This window comes from Aquila chrysaetos, chromosome 23 (assembly GCF_900496995.4).
Source record: "Aquila chrysaetos chrysaetos chromosome 23, bAquChr1.4, whole genome shotgun sequence".
Taxonomy (NCBI): domain Eukaryota; kingdom Metazoa; phylum Chordata; class Aves; order Accipitriformes; family Accipitridae; genus Aquila; species Aquila chrysaetos.
The window spans coordinates 14,305,881-14,325,295 of record NC_044026.1 but is presented as its reverse complement, the minus strand read 5'-3'; the positions used below and the strand labels follow the sequence as shown (position 1 = coordinate 14,325,295).

The following is a 19,415-nucleotide window of genomic DNA, read 5'->3' as shown; positions in this document are numbered from 1 at the left end:
GATTAGACCTTCTAAGGAAGATTTGAAAACAAAAATAAGCTTCCCCATGGTATTTTATTTCCCATCATAATAGGAATAGGAACAGAAAGCTGAAAGCAAGCCAAAGTGAAGTAATAAAATGAAACTATAAATACAGACTTAAATATTGTCCATATTTTCTGTAGATTTTGAGCAAAGTTTTGTTAACGCAAAACTCACTCTAGATAATGATTGTTGTTTGGCCTTTTGATGTGAATCAGGAGGGTACCTACAGGAGGTTATTTTTGTTAATCAAAACAGAAAGTCATTCGTAGTGATACAAAGTGGGCTGGAGTAATTTTTTAGGCCATTTATTTTTAACTGACTTTTAGCATTGAAACACTTCTCTGGGCAATTGTGCCGATGTGGCAGATATCTTATGGCTCTCAGAATTCAGGCATGCTCCCTGATCTCTCACTGCATGCCGACACAAATCTGTAATTGTACACCATCATAAGACTAGATGTGCCACCCCTAGTCGCTTGTGGTGGCAGCTTTCTTCTTGACACGTGCAGATATAATGACAATCCACTGTGTTAAACTTTGTGAGATCAAGAAAAGTATTCTGGGAGTAACATACCTTGTAAGGTGCCCTGGCTCATGGATTTATCACACCTTTTGGCATTATCCATCTGTTACTTAGTTACATAAACCCCCACACTTAATTCATACTCAGTCTCCTCATTTTTCTTTTTCTGTGATTTAGGTGTGTTTTGTGAGTACTCATTGGAAGCTTCTCTGACAGCACAGGTACTGCTGGATGCATTTGTCTGCATACCCGATATTTCCTGGTAACTAAATGACTCCCAGCTGATTTCCCAACGCTGGGCTCAGGAGCAAAATTTGTTTATTTATTTTTCCTTTCTATCTATGTTTTGTCCTAGAGGTGCAGTATAAGCGAGGAACATTTTTATTTTTTACTAACTTAACGAAACTGCTACAGATTCCAAACAGCAACATATACCCACAAAACCATGTTGATTTATCAACAGAAGTTTCCTTTAGCTGTCATGAAAGCAATATCATGCTGTGACCAAGCACCAAAACCCTACAATGGAAGAAGACTTGGAGGAGATGGACATAGGCAACGTTCTTGTGATGCCCAGGGAAGAGAGTACAGGGAATGACCACAGCTGTTGTGAAGAAAACTGAACTTAACACAAAAGAGACCAGAGGGTGGCCTTTGTTTTAGACAAACAGTTGAGCTGATCAACTGATCCTGTAAATGGCCTTCCTTGAAAAAAGGTGTGAACGTCTTTCTGAGCCAGCCAGACCAGCACGGGGAAGTGTGTTTGTGGCTCAGCCCAACACAGAGTATAAAAACTGAGCAACCAACAGGATAAACTTTGAAAACAGCAACTGGATTGAGCTGGCTTCAACCCACGTGCTCCTGCCCAGTGACCGAGGGTGATCAGAGTCGTGACAGCGTATGGGGACTGATGATGGGGATCATGTTTGTAATGAGTTCCAACTGTATATTGCAATTGCTATATTTTGCTTGTATTGTGACTTCAGTACATTCCTGCATACTCTGCTAAATCAAAACCCAATGCAATGTCCAGTATCTTCAAATAAGTAAATTTGGTATTAAAACACTAAACTTTCCTTGTGTAGAGTATCTGGAAAAGCCTGGTCAGAAAGTATTGGACTCTGACACAGGACTGAAACATTTGACAGATTTGTTAGCTGCAGAGTAGGAGGTCTAATTACAGGACTAATCTTCTCCTGAGGTTGCTGCGTATTAGTTTGCTTTGAAAAGGTCATAAGATGTGTTTGGCTGGCAATAAGTAGTATGATATTTTCAATGATCCCCTGGTAAAACTCTCTGTATAAGGATCTTATTTTTAAAGTTCTGGATTCTGCTACATCCCATCAAATTGGATTAAACTGTATCTGTATTTCCATTTCTCAATTTCACAGTTTCTTAAAAACTACTGGCCTGATCTTGCTCATCTTCTTTTTGCCAGCATTCATATCTACATATCTGTATTTATTGCTGATGTTTATAGAATGTATTTTTTTCTGCTCTTTGATTAATTTTTTTTTAAAGGTTGTATATATGATTTTTTTTACATTTTCAGAATAGCTAGTCTCCTGGCTGAGACTCACTTTTTGAATGGACAAAAGTAATAATGATTTCATTGACTTTGATGTTGAAGAATCTGGCTCAATTTCCTATTCACAAGGAGTATTAATGTCTTGGCAGAAATGACTAGGCCAGCTCTGCAGCTCAGAGCCAATACATTAATACAGAGCGATAATCACATCGAGCCAGGATCTCTGCCTTGCCAGTTAGAAAATGCAGTACAGGATCAGAGCCCAGGTGGACAGTGCCCAAAAATGCCACCTGTTGGCTTCACTAATTTTTGGCTGTTCTACAAGCTCCTAATACAAACTGGAACACACTGGCTGATCCCTCCATTGCCATTGCTCTACCCTGAGATATTCCAATTCCAGGGAATAGGACAGGAGTCTAGGTGTGTCTACACCAGCTTTGTTCTGTCTTTCAAGAAGGCAAATTCTGTGGAAAGCTGCCCTGCGAAAAAAGGAAAGGAGCAGATTATGCATATTGCATTATTGGGTTACATGATACCAAAGATTTTTAGGTTTTTCAAGATGTTGGGGGGTTTATTACCACCCCCACCTCTGAAAATCCAAAAAGACTAGAAGCCTGTTATTTATAGTGAAAAGGCTATTTATGTTATTATATCCTGATTAGTTAATTTTATTCAAAGGTTTGATTTTATTCCTGAGAAATTTCTTCTTTATTCCTAGAAATTAGTCTGCAACACACCTTGTTGTATGTAGTACACAGACATGCCACTAATATGACCTGGTTTCATACTTTTTAATCTGTTGATGTCCATGGATTTTTTCTGTGGTAGCAATATTCATAACTTGACCCCTCCCCCCCAAAAAAAGAAAAAAAAGAAAGGGGCATATGTGTGATCAGCACAAAGTCACTTAAAATAAACCAACAGCTAAACTCTCTGGGACTAGAATGCAAACAATTAATCCCAGTATAGCTAGACACTCTATCAGAGCAACCTAATTTTACAAGGACATTTCTATAACCATATTACATGATCTATTCTGAAAGATGTATGAAGCAAAAAATCAGACAGTTCACAGTAATGGCTAGTTATTCTTCCAAAACTGAAACAACAGTAAACCATAATAACAGGGTTTTATAAGAACCAGGCTGCATGGAGATATTTTTTAAATAACGAAGCTCAGAAACTATTTGAAGTGTCTTCTAAAAGAACTTACATCTTTTTACAGATACTTTTGTGAAGCAAGTAACCTGTATGTATTAGCTCTCCGTGCAGATACAGGCTTGTGGGCATCAGAACACATGTGGATAAATAAATGATGGACAGACAGACTTCCTGTGTTCTGGGATACAAGTGCATAACAAGGTAGTTTAATTGCCCAGAGACACCTGAAAGTGTTGTTTTCAAAGTAGGGTGAAGCAAATGCGAATGGCATTGTAATTCAGGAAGTGGAGTCACAAATTTAAAAAAAAATCCTCCACCACCACAAACATTTGGGAACGGCTGCTGATCCAGACATAAAGTTGGACAGTAGTACTGTGTATCACATACTTCTACTGACTCTCTTGGAAAACAGGCAGTTTCCACGCATCTGCAGTTTGAGAACTAACCTAGTTTGGGCAGGACTAGACAACGATGATACACAGAAAAACAGACAATTCTGAGGTCTTTTTGTCTAAACAATACTAGATTGTTTTGAGTGTACTTTAAGGTCCATGCTCTTCATTGTGCCAATTTGTATCAGATTTCCTATTAGCTGGAAGCTGAAGAGGTGATTAGTTGGCCCCGGCTCTAGAGCTGTTGATGATAATTGGTATTTTCAGCATGCATTCCCTGCTTGGTCTGTGTAGTATGTGATGCACATGCAGTCCCAATGTCACTTTTCAGAGCCCTGTAGTTGATTGACTGTGAAAGAGGAATGCAGTCACACACACTCGTGCATTACTCATAATGGGACATTTTTTGGAGTAAGAAACCGCTGAAACAGTTGTGTAATAAATAATTAAAAGATCCATCTTGATATTCTACTAAATCTTGTTTCTATACATACTCAACAAAATGTAAAAAATACATGACACTGTCTCACAGCAGTTTACAAAAAGAGATGAGTTCCTGTCTGTGCTTCACAGAAAAGTGGAGAAGCAGTGCAAAAGGAAGGGAACTAAGTTACTTACGCATAAAGTACTTCTCTCCACTCTAACCAATTATATATGCACTCTCTGTCTCTCTCTATGCCAGTATGAAAACTAAGCCTTTTGAATAAACGTCTTTGAAGTCAGTGTCAGTTAGTGTTTGAAGTTAATGAGTAAAACCAGCTGATTGATTACAACTGGGGGGATAGGAGGGACAAGGTCATTCTTCTAAAAGGGTACACATTCACAGCTGCCTAGTAAAACTCCTGGTTTAGAAGTAACAGAGGTCAGAGGCAGAAAGAGGAAGAAGGACTCACTGTGAAATGAGAGTGGAGGAAAGTAGACTGTGTTCTGTAGTTTGCAGACTAAAGTAAATCAAATACATTAGATAAATGAGAAGTAAACAATGCCTAAACCAATACAAAGCTTTCCTTTCTAACAATGAGTTAAGGTTGAAACAGAAGAGAAATCAGTCATAAAGAAGAGGATATCAAATCACTTTTATTTCAGCCTGTGTTTGTGAAACAAGAGACAAAGAATCCTGAGGTCCACATCCAAGGAGCATCTAAAATCTACAGCCACTAAACTGATGGCAAAAAAAAATGTGTTAGCTGTGCCTTGGTCATTGCTTGAGGTTATCTGGTCAATGAAAGGATGCTACAAAAATGCTATGTAGAAATCTACACTTCTTGCAGTGGAAATGACCTTTAACACACATTTTCTCTCTAGGAGAAATGCTTGATTTAATAAGGGCACACTGTAGTGACAAGAAATGTTATCGTATAGATGTGTTTGGGTTATATTTGGTATACTAACTGTGATTTCCTTGCAAAGCAAATGTGAAAACAAAGCATCCATCTAATGAGGATGTTAGTCTTTTGGTTTAGGTACTGTAAAAGCACATATTGAGTTATCCATCCAGAGAACAGAATCTATATCAGGTAAATCTGATTCTTTTGTTTCTTTTTGCTTTAGGATGAAGATTTTCTCTGCTGTATAGAATTTGCTTCAGTTTCAAAGTTATTATTCCATAACCAGACAAAATCAGAACAAGAACAGTGACAGGTAACCTTAGTATACTGTTAACTCTTGTGTAAACAAGTTTTGGTCAATAGAGTTACAAAAATAATTGTATTGGATCTAAGTCTAATTGCATAATTTGTACTTAGTATTAGAGATTATGTTTGTCCTTCACATATTAAAAAAATCTGCAGTCATCATGTGCCCTACATGCCTAGGTGCTTCATCTCAGTTAATGATTTCCATATCCCCTCTCATTTAATTTTTACTGCATCCCAATCTGCATAATAGTCAAAAGACACAGATCTCATAGTTTTATATTCAATATATTGTTATGGGCAAAAAGAAAACATGCCTTATAGAGAAAGCCAAATATTTATTGTCAATAATAACAACAACAGTTGAAATCATTATACATACCCTTTTCTCTGATATTATTGCAAAGCCATGTTGCATATTAATTTACCATGTATTTTTCACATACATCAGAAACTTGTTCTTTGCGCTCTTTTTTTTTGTGTTTTTTTTTGTTTGGGTTTTTTTTCTGCTGAATCCAGTTTTGCCCAGGTCCCAGGACTGCATTTCTTTAACTGACCACTTGTGAGCTATTTATAGTCCCAAGGTTGCCAGTGCCAACCTGTGCCCTTGGTTTTTTTATCATCCCATGTTTATAGTTCTCCGCAGTACGCATAGAAACATATCTGTCTGGATATGTAGTGAAGGCTGAGGTACTTTCTCTACAATCAGGTCACTTGAAGGAGCAATTAGTAGATGAAAATATGACAATATATTTTACAGTCTCTCAGGACATCATGGAAAGTTGCACTGCAGCTTAAATACTGTCATAGCAAAGCTGGTATAACCTTTAGAGTGACCTTTCTCTTGTTTAATAAAAAGCAACTATAACTTGATAGAAAACAACATTAGCATGCACATAATAATAAGCAGTATAATGACTCTTTAGCTACATAAGCTACATTAATATCTTGCAAGAAGATACAATTTATATTAAAATTTCAGGACTGCTCCAAACCCCAATGTCATTACCACAAAAGCCAGACACAAGGAAACAGAAACATACTGGGTGTTGTATACTGACATACATTGATCAGGAGTTTTTTTACAGAACCTGTTGGAGGGTGACAGAAGAGTATATATGCAAATCCTACTTATTTTCACTTGCATTTAAGATACTTGTTTTCATACACAATGCATTTTGCACATTGATTTGTAACTTCATCTTTGAGGAATACAGAGTGTCTTCTCACTAAAGGAAAAAAAAAGCCTGATTGATATGGGTTTGCTGAGTACGTACATATTTATGCAACTGGTACAAGTAAGCCAGTAATATCTATCTTATCCATGGGACTCAACGCATTTGAAACTAAACTAGATCTTTATTAAGGGAAGAGTTTACAGAGACACCACAACTTTAGGTAATATTTAACCTATTTATACAGATTTACTTTCTGTTGCTTCCATTTCTGTTCTTCATCCTGGTCTTCTCTGTTCAAATTTCATGCTATAGAACTGAGGGGAAAAACAAAACCAAAACACCCTCGTATTTTTTCACTGAGTACTGGAACAGTAAGTCCTGTGGCTTTAATCCTCCTAATTCTGGCTCACTATAAATCTTAAAAGAAAATTATTGCAAGTTCTGTGGGCTTGTAGTGGTATTCAGATGTCAAATATCCAGCAACAGCGCGGTTGAGTGCACTGTAGCTGGTAACTAGAAAGACTTTCTTTGGGAGCTCCTTTGGCCTGCATTTGAGAATTACCAAGCAAAAGAAGAATAGAAAAATATTTTTTTTTTCTGGATGACAAAAGTTCCTGTTTAACTGTTACATGACACCTGATTTCAGAGCTAATTAAGGCTGACCAGTCGAGCAACCTTTCATCTTCAAGTAAAAAATTACAACAGACTCACAGCTGTTCTGATATTCATTTGCTAATGTTTTGGACAAAAGACCATCTGTTGACACTCGCATTTGCCATAATAAGCTGTAATTATACTTGTTAGAGGTGTTGTAATAAAGGAAAATATTGTCTTCCTGTTCTCAGTTTATGAACCTATGTTACTATGCAAAAAGACAGAGCACCTTAAAACATGAGAAGTCAATTGCTTTTAACAGGGTTAGCAGTTGCTCATCAACTGGATTATCTAAATTCTAGCAGGATAGTCAGTAGCAAGATAAAAACTAGACTTTTTAAAATTTCATTAGAGAGAACCTGAACCTTGCACACTCCTTGGGCTTACTTCCTCCTGTCTTTTTGTACCACTTAGCCTTATAACACTTTCAGAGGAAGAGGCCATCTTGCTATCAAGACAGCAGTTCTTCAAGGTGAAATTAACACTGAGCAGATGGAAATTCAACCCTTCTGACAGAGGGCACAGAGGCTGATTATTCAAGATGACGGGCTTGAAAAAGCTGTCATAAATGGGACAGAAGACAGTGAAAAATGAAAACAAAGAGGAAATTATCCTTGAATCCATGTTGCTGCAGATCAGAAGAAAGTGATGGTGTTTTGGAGAAAAATGGTCATCAACAAAAGGAAGGGGACAGCAGGAAAGGCAGGAAGAAGAATTTAGAAGGGAGATGTAATCTTGTACATACATGTGAGGCAAGTTTTGGTGGACACAATGGCGTCAGTTGTTCTGAGACTGTAAATGGAACCACCTTTGACCAGAAACAAACCAGGTATAATAGCAATAATTGTTATTTCTTCTTTTCCCACAGTTGACCTCTATTCATTTCATATTCATAGCTCATCTTATTTGGTACAGGGACAAAATCTACTCCTACGTGTGACCCATTATGTGCAATAAAGTGGCATAGTGGTACTTTAATGAATCTCTTCTGGACTAATTTACATATTTCTTACTTCTAAAAGTTTATTCATCATTACTTATCTCATAAAAATCTGTCTATTCACATATGGTTAAATATGAAAATTCCCTCTTCCTTTATTTAACCGGGTTGTTATTTAGCTGTGTTTATTTAGCCGCTTTTCTGACATACCTTATTGTTACACCTGTTTTCTTTTATGCTGAAGTGTCATAGTATGGTTCTATGTAGTTATTTCTCATTGGCAATTCTTATTTAAGAACTCCACTTCTAACTCTAGCTTGTTTCTGATTTTAAGATGCCCACTCAATTGCTTTGACTTGATCATTTGCAGGGTGCATTAGATTAACGGAAGAATAGAATAGAACAGAACAGAACAGAATAGTTCCAGGTGGAAGTGACCTACAACAATCATCTAGTCTCAACTGCCTGACCAATTCAGGGCTGGTGAAATGTTAAATCCTGTTGTTATGGGCATTGTCCAAATGCCTCTTAAACACTGACAGGCTTGGGACATCAACCACCTCTCTAGGAAGCCTGTTCCAGTGTTTGACCACCGTCTCAGTAAAGAAATGTTTCCTAATTTCCAGTCTGAACCTCCCCTGGTGCAGCTTTGAACCATTCCCACGCGTCCTGTCACTGGATCCCGGGGAGAAGAGCTCAGCACCTCCCTCTCCACGTCCCCTCCTCAGGAAGCTGTAGAGAGCAATTGTGAGTCTAGAAATACATTTCCTTATGAAGTGGCTTTATGGCTGGAAACTTGCATTTTATGCCAACCTACAGACTGAAAAGTGTTTCTGAGTTACTACAAGTGATGCACACAGTTCACAAGAGATCCTACTTGTGACTAAATGCAGTGGCAGGCAACTGCTTTGAGTGATAATGGGTCCAGAGACAGAGATGAGAGAAGGTTGTTTTCATGGGCACTGTCACACTGTTATTTTTGCAATTTGAGCATAATTTCATCATAGAGTAGCTAACAAAAGATTGCCGTAGAGAGTCATTACTATCCCGGCTGTGTGGCAGAACAGCGTGCCATGTCAGCTTGACACCAGCTTATATGGGAATCTCATTTATATACTAAAAGTGGCCTTGTTGCCTGTCACAGGTTGCATGAGCTTTCATAAACAAATACTTATATAACTGGAGGTAGAAAATGAATTTTCCCTGTACATAATTGCAGAAGGGTTTGAGGAGTTCCAACATTGTTCAAAATCTCATATACTATCCACTGCCTTTGTAGTGGTAATAGGCGGGCTAGAAAACCTCCTATAATATTGTATGAGTGGTTTTAGCCACAGTTACCTTTAATCCCCCTCTTCTCTGCCCTGCAAAAAAAAAAAAAAAAAAAAAAAAAAAGGCTTAGCGAACAGTGTTAGTGACAAGCCTGTATTGTAAACTGCAGGCTTATTTACTGTAACAGATACTTTTACACTGTCTAGAGAGAAAAGTCACAGGTCTATTCATTTAATTACTAGTCAGTCATTTTGCATTGGTTCAATCAGCAACAGCATTGTCCTTTCCAGGAACTATTTCAGAATGATTTTAAAGCCATTGTTACAGCTGCCCCAAGTCCAGGTGCCGAGAATCAAATTCAGGATGAAGAATGTGGAAACTTGCATAAAGGAGAAAAATCATGTGACAGAAGTTGATGAATTTATTTCTTTGGTGAAAAATTGAGGGTGGCAGGGCATAGTGGACAAGAAAATACAGCATTAATATTAATGCTGTCAGTTATCTCAGTTTAAATAGAATTCTTATAAATATACTTTAAAACATTTTTCTGTTTTCCTATGAAAACATCATAAAAGGGGCATATTATGAATGAATATTGCCTCAAACCTGGAAGAAACAGCCCACTGTCATATCATGAAAGCACCAGTCTGGTTGGCTGCAACATAATATGACATTATTCCAGATACTTCATCAGTAACAACCCTCTCCACACGCACACATGAGAGAGATTAGGCATTTTAGGGACACAGCACCACATTGGGGCCAGAGAAGATACAAAGCTAAATTCTAGGCAGTGTGGAAATGACCAGTCCTTCCTAGATAGAGCTGATGATGAGTTGTATAGGTTGTCTCTTTTCTTGTTTCAGTGCTAGCTAGCACTGAGTGGTTCTGTTCCTTTCTGTTTCTTTTTCATTTAGGAGCATCAGTGTATCTTGGGAGTTAATGTCATTGAGTCCCTTCTGAAAACAGAGTCATCTCCTCTTCAACCCCTTTGAGATTTCTGCATGATACTGTAAGTGGATTCTCCCCAAAGTCAATGTTTTCTCACCACCTGTAGCCTAGACATGCTTTTCAACAAGCATTTTTCTTGAGTTCATGCAGACTACTTTTTCTCTAGAGGTTACTTCTGTGCACTTTTGGCTTTTTCTGTTAGTTATTAGGTTGACATAGAGCTCCTTAGTCTTTGGATAGACCTTGAAACAATCAGTCATAAAGCCCCCATTAACCCTACAAGGAAAAATGGCCTGTAGTTTTCTTCAAAATTTGCATCACTTTCTATTTTCTATTGCTGACATTTTCATGTTGTATTTAATGGAGGGTATTTAAGGACCTTCTGGATTAAGCAAAACTTCCCAGGCTGACCTTAGGCTGAAGTTTATCAGTAATTTTGCTATCTGTATGCAAAGAATTCCACCTCCCCCTCCTTTTTTTTTCCTGAAAGAGTGGAAAGATATTTTGTAAGACACAAACTGTAAAGACAAAAGTAAAAGCGAGAGGTTTTGTCTTTTGTGTCACCATAAAGCATAGGTTACCTTATTAACAGGATAATGCAACAATTTCTGGCCAAGCCACCCAGTAGTCGATGTGTAGCAATATCCAGTATCTTGTCAGATACTCCAGCTGTTTCTCCCTTTACTGGACTCCTGAGACTACTGAAGCTAAAAAGTTTTACCTCCCTTATGTTAAGTCCTTATTTTACACCTGCTTTTCAGCTTTAATTATTAATAGAGCTGCAGCCCATTCTGTTAAGGTATGATGGGATTACTGAATATGCAAAATTCCTGTAAAAATGCTGCAAGGACATAGCAAATAATAGTCCTTATATATCACTAAGTTCTGCCTTGTGGTCTTGTATGTGCAGTGACTTTACTGTAAATTTATTCAAAGAAATTAAGCTTGCAAATACATGTGCGAGGCGAGAAAGCTGTTGAACTTCTTTTTGTCACTGTGCTGAAATCTAGTTTGTTCTTGAGGTGGGAACCGAAGCAGATTAACTACCACACAAGAGTAAATTTTCAAGACATATAGTCATAACTGGCTTAGAAGTTATGATGAAGACATAAACAGGATTTTTATTCCTAAAATAAAATATGCACTAGATGGAATTGTTTTATATACCCTGCATGGGTGAAAACATGCTTGGGGTTATTATGGAAATGGAAAAGGTGAACAAAGTGTGTGTGAATATATGAATGTTTACACAACACAGAGAAAATTTTTTTTAAAGTTTTGGAGCCTTTTAAACTAAAAAACAATGACTAAATGAAAAGCCTTGTTATGACCTTGTGTAGATTTTAGAAATCATTTTGGAAAATGCTTTACATAAGTACATAATTAACTTAATGAATCAAATTTACTGTTCCTTCTCAGAGGGACGCTGAAAATTCACCTCTGAGTAAGTGAAGTGTTTTAAATGCTGTTCCGTTTATAGTTTCTTTATGGATTTAAGGCCAATGAATGAAACACCATGAAACAAAATAGCCATTTGACTAACTGCCAATATTTGAGGCTGGAAATGTACAATAATTTTATGGGGAAAAAAATACATTTAAAAGATAAGAAACAGCCTTAAAATTGAATATATTTAAAGGCAGAAAATGTTCTTTTTTGTAATCTAATGCAAGCTGGTGCTTCCTAGTCTTGAAAATGTAATATGTTTATTTCAGGTGAGTTTATGTCTCAATGATAGCTGTTAGCAATAACCTAGAAATTGTCCTGAAGAATTCAGCTTGTCTGTTGCTGAATTGACCTATGACGGTCTGAAGACAAGATGCAGCTCTGGGGATACTGCACACAAAGGTAACCTAGTTTAGGGTTCTAAATGTCCTTTTACAATGCGTAAATTTCTGTAAATTTTGACAGCTTGCTAGGCAAAAATCAGAAGAGAAAAAATATGGGGCTTCAAAGGAAATGATTGGGGGTTTCAAATGTGTATAGTTTATATAAACCGATTTTCTTTTAAAAGGTTTAAATTGAATGGATACTCTGCTTTCAGTAAAGGGAGCTTTTGTCCAGAATATCACAAAAAAAGCTATGTTAACTATAGGTAGTCAGAATCTTAACACAAAAAATTAAAAATCATTGGGAGCCAAGTCTTTTTGAGAGAAAAAGCTGATTTGAGTGAATTTAATGCTTTTACAAAAATTAGAAAAGTTCTGGAATTGTTAAACTATTTTCTTTAAATATTTTAAACTCCTTAAAAATATTTTAATAATTATGCAATAGAAATCTGCTTTAATTTTTTCAAAACATTTTGTTTGATTGCAATTGAAAATATTATGGGGAGAATAAAAGTCAATTCAGGCTGAAGTAGAAGCAGCAATTTTAAAAATCTTAGAATTTAAAGTAGCTGCCCAATCAGTTCTGATTTTAATAACAACTTAACTGGCTATAAGATGTGTTAGATAAGCAATCTCATGGTGACATTAATTTCACCATCTTATCCTTTAAATGAGATCAAGTTTTTGTTTCTTTGCTTGTTTTTATCAATTTTTAGGCTTATTTTCACTGCATTTTGGATATATTTCCCTCAGATTTACTCTTAATTCTAGTTCCTGGACTTCTGCCTGTTGTCTGCCATATCTACTTAGGAGCAAAATTCCTCCTATAAGATGCTTTTAAATGCCTTTTATTAGATATTCTTGTGTGTGGGAATATATATGTACTGTGATGTGTATGTACTGCGGTGTATATGTACTGAATATATATCTATGTGTACTGCAGCATGATTCAACAACCCTATGTCCCCTGTAGAGTCATCAGCTCAGATCTCTAGCACTGAGCTAGGTATTTTTTTTGAGAGATAAAAGAGGTTTATAGGAAAAAACATGTAAGTAATTTAGAGCCAAATCTCCTTCTCAAAAGCCACTCAAACACTTGATTTTGCCTTTTTTTCCTCATTCAGTGTCAACACTGGTTGAAATTTGTATTTATTCAAAAGCAGAAAAAATAGTATAATGTGCATGAATTTTGTAAATGTACCGACAACTTTAAATATTCTTTTTTTCTCAATAGATCTAGAAAGTAATTTTCAGAACTGCTAATTTAGATTGAATCTCTTCATGCCAGTCTTAGCATTTTTGCATTTTTACCGTTTTATGCAATGTGAGCAGGTAAGAGCAGTACTGTGCACTTCCAGAAACCATACTTTCTCTTACTGTGTTTTTTTTTCTTCTGTACCATAATAACATTTAACAGCAATTAATTGTAAAAGAATCTCAAAATCCCCAGGCTTGAAATGAATCTGTAGAATACAAATGAGTAACTTTTGGACTTCTATGTTAAACAAAAAGGTCAATTGTTTTGTTCTCATTCCCCTCATAGAGTTGGAGACGTGCATATAGCAGTGGGTAACCTCACAGCACAAGAGCAGCAGCACAATGGGACATTACAACGTAGCTTGTTGCAGGCCTTTCATTTCAACAAGAGCCAGCTGTTTGATTATTCATGTTCTTCAAATTCAGAAGCCAGGAGGCATTATATTCTGAGGGTTTAGCACTACCAGGAGAGTACTTACAGAGAGCTGGATATTTACTGAGAATAATACCACAGTAAGTATTGTCATGCTTTGATTAGGCATAAACAGAAGGAGTTAATAACGGACTTTAAAGCCTGATATGCGAAGCAGAAAATGGAATTTGGAGATACAATGAAAGTGCCAATGCACTTAAAGTTTGGGTCAACTAAGGAAGCCCGTATTAACAATTGATGTGAGTTCATGAGCACTCCATTTTCTTCATGATATTCAAAGTTTTGGCTTACAAGATGCTGAAGGTCAAGTCTGTTATTTATCACCTCCATAATCCTACTATTTTTCACCTATGTGGGACATTTAATTAACTCTCTAGTGCTTCATTATCTAATTCAGTCTCATGGCATACCTAGGATTTGGCCAAATAATTTTATTTTGAAGATGAGTGTCTAAGGAAGGATATGGCTTGAGGTACGAAAACACATAAGACATAATCAGAAGAAATGTCAGAGGGTCACAGAAGTAATAGTCATCATATTTCATAATATGATTAGTTAATATATTATATTTTTTAATATACTCTTCTGCTCCATTCATTGCATCCCATTTTATGGTGAGAAGTTGTATAGAAACTGTAAATAAATGAACAGAAAGAAAAAAGAAAGGAGAAAAAAGAGGCTTACTCTAATCATGTATTATATCCCCAAGTATTAACACTTATGTAGATATATGTGCAGGACAACCTGCTCCACCATGGTCTTCTCCACGGGCTGCAGGGGAATCTCAGCTCTGGCACCTGGAGCATCTCCTCTCCCTCCTTCTTCTCTGACCTTGGTGTCAGCAGGGTTGTTTCTTACACTTCTTTTTCCTCACTCCTCTCTCACACACCTCACTACATGGTATTTTTACCCCTTAATTATGTTTTCACAGAGGTGCCACCGGTTTGGCTGATGGGCTCAGCTGCGTCCTGTGGTGTCTGTTGTGGAGCTGTCTGGAACTGGCTGTGCCTGCGATGGGGCAGCCCTGGTTTCTTCTTGCAGAGGCCCCCATGTCCTCTCCCTGCTACCAAAGCCTTTCCACCTACACCCAATACAATCACATAGCCTATACATTGTACTTTCAGCCAAGTAAAATGCTGAGAAAAAGAAATAAATCACAGAATGACCTGGCAAAATTGCACTGTGCATGAACATCCACATGGAATGATTTTGTGATTTCACTCCCTAAAAATTACTACCTTTCATCAGGAAACAACAACAAAATCACTATTTTTTTAGCTCATCTCAGTGTTACAGTAGAGACTAAATTTTCAGTTTCTTGTCTGTGTGCATTTTTCTGGTATAGTACGCATCTATGTATGTGGAATATCTATTGAAAATTTGTAAATAGCTAACATATGCCATAGGGATCAGGGCTAGAAATGAAAGTGGATATTACGTTCAGATTCACGGACTACAGGAACAGAACTTAGTGCCTAAATTCAAAGATTAATGTCACAGTGCAACTTTCCTAGAAAGCAAGCCATTTCCAGATAGCTGGTCATACTTGCTACCGTTTGTAACAGGTAGCAGATCTTAATGGCTAGACTTTACAAGGAAAACACATAAGCTTCCCATCCTGTGAGGATTTTAATATATGGCACATTTATCAGGAATAAGTTTACAATCATTTCTAAGGCACAAATGTATACATTGTTTAATAGGAGTCTTAAGGAGCTTTTCCTTTTTTTTTGTTCTATATGCATATTTAAGGACAGAGATTCCAATAAAAATTACAGAATCTGAATTGCAAGGCAGTTGGTGATAATACATAGAAGAAGGAGGAAAGAAGGCCTTACTGAGTGCATCAATCCACATGCATATGTCAAAGTACATACATTTTATTGTCTCTGAAATTAGGGTTTAGCTTTCTGCTCTTACAAAAATGAAATACTATGTTTGTTCCACATGATTTGCACTCTGCTTAAACATTATTAGTTGAGAGTGAATGGTGATGGAAGAGGAATGAAATTTATCCACTGGGGAATAGCCTCCACTAAACCTATAACACCATATGTCTTTCACTTTCTTAGGGGCGGTATCCCTGGTTTCATGTGAACTTATCTGTTCTTTAAGTTTTGGACTGTGTCCACTGCACATGGATGCATAAGAAAATACGCTACTTAATACTGGTAAAAGATAAATATAAAAGTGTTAAAAGAAGTATTGTCTACAGTACCTTCGAAACTGTTAAAGAATAAGTCTTTGAAAAACAGATCCAAAGCAGAGAACTTATTAGTTGTTTGTTCAGGCCTAATGTTGCACTTGACTCTAAATAATATGAAGGGGAAGGAACGTTTTTTCACACAGTTTGCAGTCCAAGGCTGCGCTGGGATTCAGTGGTGAGCTACCTGAAGGCTTGGAGAAGTCACTGTAGTTTAAAACTAGAAGGGCAAGGGTGTTGATTGGTCCCAAAGTTTGTGGTCATAAGATTTAACCCACAAAGTACTTTCTATCTGTGGATATCAGTTGTAGAATCACAGAGTTAAAATTTAGATTTTTTCGCTTTTATGTCTCTTTTAGGTCACAGTCCTGTAAGCACATCCATTTGGGATGTATTAGTATGTGTTTGTAGGAGTGGATGAGACTTTGATATAATGAACAGACTGCACAGGGAAGCCACTCCTTCTGCCTTTCCCCTAGTCCCTAATGATTTGCAAAAATTTTCTGCATCAGTGAAACGAAGGCAGGAAGGCAGGCAGACATAACACATTTCTTTCCATCCACTTGGAACTTGCAGTGATAATTTGGGATCTCAGTTAGTACATTCTCTCCTAGCACTCATTAGGAAAAAGGACTAAGCATTGCATATGCACTGCAGGAATTATTGTTCTTGTATGCCTGAGTTGCGCTTACAAGCAAAAAACCAGAAGCAAATATGCACTTTGAGTTAAAAAAGAACTCCTCCCAACACAATAAAGCTTGACATTGTCTCGCCTCTTTACAATGTTAATATGCATGTGGTGCCATTAGAGAGTGTAATGAAATTCACATCTGGGCGTTTTTTATTAGGAACTGGTTGTCGAACTTTATTTTAAAAGCCTGTTACGGTAAACATTAGAACCTTGAACTTTCAGTCCACTGGATATAAAAACATCTTTCTTTCCGTTTTGAACCCTATATAGAGCCCAGGATCTAAGACACCAAGAGAAATACCAAGGCTTTTGAAAGAAATGAAAAATTAAATTTTGATTTCAAGATCAGCAGCTCACTTTGCTTTTAGAACACAGAGCCAAATCTAAAGACTCATCTTTGCATTTAGTGTCACTGTTTTTGCAGATTCACTTATCTCACGGGATTCTCCACAGAGTATGGTAGATATCAAATGATGTCTCCTTTATAAGAACCAGGAGCATTTCCCAAGTCCCATTTTTGCAGTATCCTTATCCTATGTTGGAGTAAGATTTGAATGCACACCAGCCTTTCCTGCCTCCTGGTTTCTGTGAATAAAGATGCCACTCACATAGGCTAAAGAGAGCCCTGGGACACTCCAGCATGTCTTTCATCCAGCTTTACTGGGGGACCAGGTTCTTAAGGTTCACTGTGATGCACTGCGTTGCAATTTAGTATAGGCACAGCCAATGTAACTACATGCATCAGACTACTTCAAAGGAAATCAATATTGTTTAAAAATTTCTCTATGTTTTATGAAGGGAATTGTTCTACTTTGTCTGATGTGTGATATTTATTATGTCTTTTAAAATAATAATACTGTCCTCGTAAAAATAGTTCCTGTGATAAGAAGTGTACAGCTCTCGTCAATATGGAAAAAAATACAGACAAACAGAAAACGCTATTAATTTTCCTTCCAATTTCAGGAGGCAAAAGGTTGCAGAAACACTACAAGTCACAGTCATAGTGTAAACTCACATTTTGCAGAGCGTGGAGCATAGACAAGGAGTCATGAAGTATGAGGACCGTGAACATATCTTTAAGATGTCCTTCCAAAGGTGTCTTCTGCTATCTGTGTTGTGTGTTAACATAGGATACTAATCATGCCAGTACAGGCACACAGCATTGAAATGTGAACTGTCCCTACCATTTCACTGAGTGCTAATAGACAAAGGATGACACTCTAAGTGTCAGTGATGTTTTCCTGCCTATCAAAGCAGTCAGTGAAGGAGACAGCTTACTGTTATCTCTATGTTTTTCCTTAAAATAAGCATCAGTACATCGAGTAGCAGCTTGGAGAAGGAGATTTAAAAAATGTAATAGAATGGTGTAAGAAGTCTGCATCTTCCAAGTAAAATCATATGTACCTAGGAATGCTTTTGGACAGTAGTGCAAGATCACTTTTACTAGAAAACAGTGAGATTATTCCCTGCCAAAAATTTGTCTTGTGCTAGCTAGCATTTTTCTAAACAATTCTCAAGAACGGTTTGAGAGTTGCAGGAAAAACTAAGAGAATAATTGTTTAATCAATGATGTGCTTGCAGCCATGATGTTGCTGGGGCTGAGATAGCTATACCAAAAGGAGGCAGTGGCCAACAGTGTCCCCAAGCATGTTTAATTTCTGAGAGTAGATGTGACAAGTAATCTAAATGGAGGATTTGTGATATCCATACAGGCATAAGGCATATGCAGAGCAAAAATCCACTTTGATAGGTTGTGTCCTTTTTCATGCAATGACAATGAAGACTTCATGAAACGATCCTGGGCACCAAGATGTGTGAACTCGTATACCATCAGACCTAACTAAATTATGGCACTCTGTACCTCCAGTGTTTTCCAAGACTTCGGGACAACCTTGGTATGAGACAAGACTCTGCCACTACATGCTACTATAAATCTGACTTATATTTGATTCTCAGTGTTCCATATAACAAAAGCACGTCAAATACAAGAATTACAGGTAGGCATGAAGGATAAATTCATAGAAATGTAGCCATTAATGACTGGCAGCTCTTTCAATTGATACTAGCCTCCTGAGCTTTAGTCACTGAAATCTTTACTTTCTCTCACTGACAGAAACTAGTGACCTGGAAATTAGTGATCTGGAAGCCCTTCTTGTCAGCAGGCCAGACCCACAGTAATTGTCCCTGAAGTTCTCTAAAGCTCTCTGTCCAAGAGCCTCTGGGTCTTATTGTCCCTAGCTGAGAGAATAAAGTTGAGTCCAAAAAAGAACTCCTTTCATGCTTTGCCTGCCACACATAAATTTTGCAGATCTCTAGCAGCCCTCTCCAGAAAACACTTGCGACATCTAATTTCATTCAGACTTCCTCTTTCCCCATTCAACTACAGAAAATACCACATCTTTCTGCATAGGTTCTTGCTTAGAATATCTATCAGAAATTATGGACTTCCTATACTTTAAGGAGGATACTACACTGTTGGTACATGTATGTTAGTTCAGAATATAAGAAAAAGTTTACAACACTTGACAGCATAGCTGTTTGCTTTGCAAATAACTTGGTGGAATTCATCCAACCTAATCTCTGGACATCTGCATTACACCCAGAGACCTATCCTCACCTAGGAACCCTTCTCTCAACGTTAAGAAGAAACCTGCATTTGGTAGGTTGATCATGACCAAAAAAGTGCCTACTGACACTTTCTATTGCTTGTAAAGGCGGTGTAGGATGAACAGTTAGTTGAAACAC

General features: G+C 37.2%; 1 long non-coding RNA gene across 1 annotated transcript in view; it reads right to left on the bottom strand.

The window, feature by feature from the left end:
* Positions 1 to 2,447: 2,447 nt before the first annotated feature.
* LOC115334720 overlaps positions 2,448 to 19,415 on the bottom strand; it is a 45,106-nt gene continuing 28,138 nt past the window's right edge. The window contains exon 3 of the long non-coding RNA XR_003921233.2: positions 2,448 to 2,554. This is a non-coding gene — a long non-coding RNA (uncharacterized LOC115334720). The remainder of the gene's footprint in view (positions 2,555 to 19,415) is intronic.